A 6,905-nucleotide genomic window follows, 5' to 3' on the forward strand; every position below is an offset into this window, starting at 1 on the left:
ACAGAAAAAGTTTGAGAGAGTCCCCAAATTCCTAGCCAGGCTGAGTGGTGAAAGCATTTCTCGCTTGAAGCATCATTAGAGACTGGAGGAGGTGACTGCTTCTTCATATGTGAAGTCAGCAATGCAAGACTTCAAGAAACACACACACACAAAATCAAGGAAACATGACACCACCAAAGGAACACCATAATTATCCAGTAACCAACCCCAAAGATATGAAGATCTACAGATTGCCTGACAAAGAATTCAAAATAATTGTTTTAAAGAAGCTCAGCAAACAGTAAGAGAACACACCTCTCAGAATGGCTAAAATAAAAAGTAGCATTAACACCAAATGCTGGTAAGGATGCAGAGAAACTGGACCACTCATATATGTTGGTGAGAATGTAAAATGATACAGCTACTCTGTAAAACAGTTCAGTAATTTCTTAAAAACATGCAACTATCTTAAAACCCTGAAATCATTCTTCTGGGCATTTATCCCAAAGAAATAGCAACTTATGTTCAAACAAAAACCTGTACATAGCCTTTCGCCGCGTCGCGGGTGCCTGCGCCGCCTGCTCCACCTCGCTTCTCCTCTCCCGGCCGAGGCCCGGGGGGACCAGAGCCAGAAGCGGGGACCATGTTCCGACGCAAGCTGACGGCTCTCGACTACCACAACCCTTCCGGCTTCAACTGCAAAGATGAAACAGAATTTAGAAACTTTATTGTTTGGCTAGAAGACCAGAAAATCAGACACTACAAGATTGAAGACAGAGGTAATTTAAGAAACATCCACAGCAGTGACTGGCCCAAGTTCTTTGAAAAGTATCTCAGAGATGTTAACTGTCCTTTCGAGATTCAAGATCGACAAGAAGCAATTGACTGGCTTCTTGGTTTAGCTGTTAGACTTGAATATGGAGATAATGCTGAAAAATATAAGGACTTAGTACCTGATAACGCAAAAAATGCTGACAGTGCAAGTAAAAATGCAGAGCCATTGATCAATTTGGATGTATATAATCCTGATTTTAAGGCTGGTGTGATAGCTTTGGCTAACCTCCTTCAGATTCAGCATCATGATGATTACTTGGTAATGCTTAAGGCAATTCGCATTTTGGTTCATGAGCGCCTGACATGATGCAGTTGCTAAAGCAAATCAAACAAAAGAGGGCTTTGCCTGTTGCTTTAGACAAACATATTCTTGGTTTTGACACAGGAGATGCAGTTCTTAATGAAGCTGCTCAAATTCTACGATTGCTGCATATAGAAGAGCTCAGAGAGCTACAGACAAAAATTAATGAAGCCATAGTAGCTGTTCAGGCAATTATTGCTGATCCAAAGACAGACCACCGACTGGGGAAAGTTGGAAGATGAACACGAAGATTCCAGCTTCTCATCTACTTAGTACAGTTGGGAACCATGTACACTCTGGCATGTGTTTGGAAATCAAATGTCACATTTTCAAGGGAGGAATCCCCAGAAAATTGACAATGTTCTAGAGATTTACCACCACTACTTTTTTCCTTAATAAAGTTTGGGAAAGTGGAAAAAAAAAAAACCCGTACATAAAATTACAGCATCTCTATTCATATTAGCCAAAAACTGGAAAAAACCCAGGTATCCTTCAATGAGTGAATGATAAAATGAACTATGGTACATACATACCATGGGAGTGCTATTCAGCAATAAAAAGGAATAAATTATTGATACCTGCAACAATTTGGATGAATATCCAGAGAATTTTACTAAATCAAAATAGCCAATCCTAAACATACTGTATGATTCCATTTTTATAACATTCTTGAAATGATACAATTACAGAAACAGAGAAAAGTTTAGTGGCTGGCAGGGGTTAAGGAAGGGGTGTGAACAGGAGGGAAGTAGGTGTGGCTATAGAAGGGCAACACAGGGGATCCTTATAATAATAGAAATGTTCTGTATCTTGGTTGTATCAATGTCAACATCCTTTTTGTGATTTTGTACTCCAGTTTTCAAGATACTGTCATTTGGGAAACTGGGTAAAATGTCAATGGGATCATTTTGTATTATTTCTTACTACTGCATGTGAATCTATAATTATCTCAAGATGAAAGGTAGAAAGAAATAAACTGAGACATGTATAAACATGTCTATAAAAGAGAAACAGATGAAATATTATAGTTTGGAGAGGAATAATTTATTTAGAGATGGGGCAATTGGGAACTATTTCACGCAATAGATTGGTTGGATTTGGACATTCAAATCTAGGACGTTCTAAGCAGAGAAAATAGTATAAGATATCAGACTAGAAAGCTTGTGACATATTTGGAAGCTATTTTCAATTTCACTGGAGTCCTACGTTCTTGTAGGACAGCAGCGAAATAAGATTGGACAAGATAGAGATTGTGGAGAGTTTTAAATGTTATATTAAGGAATTTGTAGTTTCGTGTGTGGAGACATCAACTAAAGGGTCTAAGCTGGGGTATAACATGGCTAACACTTTGTTTTGGCATTAGAATGATGAAAATGGTTGGGGGGAGGTGAAGATACTGAAGGCAGGAGAATCGGTTAAGAAAGGATGGTAATAATTTAGGAATTTAGTAAGAAGTATAGTGGTGGTGGGCATGAAGAGGTGGTTCAGAACCTGTTTCACAGTTGTATCTTTACCTGTGCCAAGCATAGCACCTGATACACAATGACTGCTGAATAAGTATCTGTTAAACCCAAATATGAGTGGATAATGATTAAACAAACATAATTTCAGTCATACATATGTGTATTTAATCTTCACAGCACTGTGAGGTAGAGATTATTTGCATTTAAAGATGAGAAGCCTGAGAAATTTAAAGAAGAGAATTGCCAAGGCTGTAATTTATTTAGGCAACTGCTTTTTACATGCTTTTATTCCCACTGTTTTCCTGTCCTATCCTGTCCTGTCCTGTCATTTGTTTCCTTAGTACCAAAGCTAGTACTTAAGCAATTCAAACATTGGTTTTCTTCATCATTGGTAAATTAACTAATTACTTGCTCTTATGGTCTGAATGCTTGTATCCCCACAAAATGCACGTGTTGAAACCTAATCCCCAATGCAATAGTATTAACAGGTGGGGCCTTTAGGAGGTGATTAGATCATGAGGGTGGAGCCCTCATAAGTGGGATTAGTGCCCTTATAAAAGAGGACATTTCCCCCTTCTGTCATGTGAGGACACAGTTAAAAGATGCTATCTATGAGGAAGAGGGCCCTCATCAAACACTGACCCTGCCAGCACCTTGATCTTGGACTTCCCAGACTCTAGTACTGTGAGAAATATATTTTTGTGGTTTATAAGCCACATAATTTATGATATTTTTGTTATATCATCCCAAATGGACTAAGATGTTTGCTTCTGGCAACTTCTTGCATTTAATACTCTCAGCAGTCCCAGACGCTCTTATCCATCCTGGGCTTCTGTTTGTGGCATTCATGCTACCCAGGACACTTTCTGTTTGAAGCCTCCAGCCTAGGCAGTATAAGTTTCATCTTTTCTAAAACTCCCCCACCTGCTGTTCAGAAGTTTACTGTTATCCCAGAACAGGTCCATGTGCCCTGTTGAAATCCAGGGTGTATGACTTAGTTTTTCCAAATTGTTGATTATACACCCTATTGTTGCTTTTTACCCCTTCATGGCGCATGCTGAAGATGTGTCAAGTTTCACAATTCCACACTTTCTTTTGAGTGTAACCTCCATGTTTAGGCTGCCACTCGTCAAGGCCCTCCAGCCAAATACCACCATAAACACACCTGTAGTGTGTTACCTTCATTGCTAAGTTAATTATTGTTAACTAACAATTCGGGTTATTAACTCCAGCAGTGAGGAAAGCCATGGAGTGTCTCAGTAAAGGTGTAAGAAAATACTTATAGGATTTGGGTGGATGATTGTGTGTCTTAATAAATCTTATCTAGGAATAGGGAAAATTAGATCAAAGCTAGATCTGTAATTGGTAAAGCAGCAAATGGTCAGTCTTTGTGGAGTAACTGGAGTGGGAAACTCTATAGGACAAACAACCCAGCTTCTTCAATAAATATATTGCAAAAGCAAACGGAGGCAGGGGGAAGAAAGCAAGAGTCACTCAAGTTGGCCAGGATATGGGAATGTTTGGTCATTTTGTGGCTTGGACAATGTTCATATTTTGTCTGTGTTTAGACATGCTTACAGAATGGTCTTGTTTTTGTCTTGATCTATCACAGTCACAGAGTCTGATGTTGATATTCCATGAAATTGCTTATGTTTAGCAGGAGAACACCAAAGTTTGGCTGTGAATGCCAAGACAGATAGTAACAACACCAAAGTCTAACTGATTCTACGAGGCCAGCTCATGGGTGTCGGGTATACTTTTCTCATTCTTATACAAAAGGTACATTAATTTCTTCTCTGAATTACTGTAATACTTATTAATACTATCTCTTATCATGGCATTTAATTAAATGCAGCTAACTTAGTTGTTGGGCTGCACGTGTGCTTTCTCTCCTCACACAGGCGATAGCACCTGTAGGGTAATGATCAAGGATTAGAACTTTTTGGCCCACCTTAGTGTTTAAAGTCTTCAATTCAATCCATGCAGTAGATGCTTAATATTAAGTGTTAAATGGATGAATGAGTGAATGAATGAATAACTTGAGTCCATATAAAGCTCATTTCAGAGTTTTTCAATTTTAGAGAATTGAATAAAAATAAATCAATTCATGTTTAAATCAAATAAAATGATATTTTTCTTTCATATGCCAAATCAAAGATGAATTGACCTGAAAGTACTAAAGTTGGTTGAGTTGGTGTAAATATTCAAGTGACAAAAAGGCTTGCTGGTGCATTTGGGACATCGGTAATTTAAATCTTCAGCTAGATATGAGACATTATTTAATAAAAAATAAAAATTGTTTTTTTATTTCAAAACTTTATGGGATATTTTACTTGCCAAATGAGAAGTTTATTCATCATTTGGATATGATCTTCTAATACATGGTTAAACCTTCAATCTTCCCCTTTCCTGATAAAGTATTCACTATTTTAGTAAGTTTTTGTGAATTTCTGTTTTGATTAATTTATAGGTGCAAAAATATTGATGTTCTATTTTGATATGCATATTTTTATTTATTTTTGAACTATTCATGGCAATTGCTAATCACTGAAATAAAGAAATATCATAAGTAGAGCCCTTAAAATCAGGGGGAAAAGATATTAACAGTTTTGGAGCACTATGAGTTAAAAATATCTCTCTGCAAATAACTCAAATATGAGGACCAATATCAACAGGAGATCTATATCTATCTCTAATCTATCTATTGAGAGAATTTAATTTAGGGAATTGGCTCACAAGTATGTGGGCACTGGCAAGCCTGAAATTCATATAGCAAGCTGCAGGCTGGAAATTGAAGTAAAAGTTGATGTTGCAGTCTTGAATCCAAAGGCTGGAAACTCTGCAGTCTAGAAGCAAAATTCCTTCTTCCTCAGGAAACCTCAATCCTCGCTCTTAAGTATTTCAATTAATTGGATGAGGCCCATCCACATTGTGAAAGGTAGTCTGCTTTAATTAAAGGAACTTATTCTAAATGTTAATCACTTCAGAAGGATACCTTTAAAGAGACATCTTAGTGTTTGTGATTAGTGTTTAGTGATTAGTGTTTGATCAACTGGTCACCATCGTCTAGCCATGTTGACACTAAAAATTAACCGTTAACAATGTATTTCCAACTACTTATCGACCTGATATAAAAGTCCTACCCTGAAAGTTTCATTTCATATTAATATCTTGTAAAACAGTTGATTTTTTAAAAAATCAACTTCTCAGTGACATATTAGTTACAGAAATAATTATTCTGTTGTACAGATAAGGACACAATATAGTCATGTGCCATATAATGACATTTTCTTTAACAATAGACAACATATACGGTGGTGATCTCATGAAATTATAATGAAGTTGAAAACTTCCTATTGCCTCATGATGTCATGGCCATCACAAGGTCCTAGCACAAAGCATCACCTTTTCTGTGTTTAGATACACAAATACTTACCATTGTGTTACAATTGCCTACAATATTCAGTATAGTAACATAATGTACAGGTTTATAGCCTAGAGCAATAGACTATACCATATAGCCTAGATGTGTAGTAGGCTATACCATCTAGGTTTGTGTAAGTACACTCTAGGATGTTTGATGCATTTCTCAGAATGTATCCCCATTGTTTAGAGACACGTGACTGTACTTTGGGGTTTGAATGGTTTGCCTAAGGTCATCAGCAAGTGTGTGATGCTACTTGTTAATAAAGAAGCCAACCTTTTTTTTCCAACCTGGTGTATTAAGGTTACTCCATTTCTTTGAGATCTTGGTGTTTGTGACTATTCCTTACATATTTGGAAAGCCCACTTTGGATAGCCACTGGGGCATTGACACCAGCCATCCATAAAAGCTTTCATAATAGTCTCCAATTAATGGCAGCTCCATTTTCCAAGCCAATAAATGTCTTCCTGATTTTGCATTGTATAACCATAATCCCTTATTTCCAACCCATTAAAACTTGAACCATCATTGTGGATTCATATCTCTACCCTTAACTAATTTATCATCTTCACAAATCCAACTTTAAAGAAGAGCCAGAGAACTAGATAGAGGGCTGTGGGAATTGTGTGCCTTCCGTCCTCAACTTCTACCCACTTGAATTCAGTTTCTTACTGAACCGACAGCCAGACTTCCAAGGCTTCCATATCCTTTGTTCCTCAGTTTTGAACTTGTCATTCATTCAATGCTCCCACTGAGTTTAAACCCTGTATCAACTATTTAATAGCTCAGTGACTTTCTGAGATTCAGTTTTCTTTTTCTATGAAAATGTAGGCAAACATTCTAACCTCACAAGATTTTTTAATGATATGTTCTGCATACACACCTGACCACAGTGCCTGGCGCC

General features: G+C 37.2%; 1 pseudogene across 1 annotated transcript; it reads left to right on the plus strand.

Moving 5' to 3' along the window:
- Positions 1 to 532: 532 nt before the first annotated feature.
- Positions 533 to 1,356, plus strand: LOC105821392 (annotated as a pseudogene). The gene has a single exon (XR_001138061.1). The product of XR_001138061.1 is annotated as a UPF0568 protein C14orf166 pseudogene (transcript).
- Positions 1,357 to 6,905: the final 5,549 nt, after the last annotated feature.

The sequence above is a fragment of the Propithecus coquereli genome, unplaced genomic scaffold (genome assembly GCF_000956105.1).
Source record: "Propithecus coquereli isolate 6110/MARCELLA unplaced genomic scaffold, Pcoq_1.0 Scaffold116, whole genome shotgun sequence".
Lineage (NCBI taxonomy): Eukaryota > Metazoa > Chordata > Mammalia > Primates > Indriidae > Propithecus > Propithecus coquereli.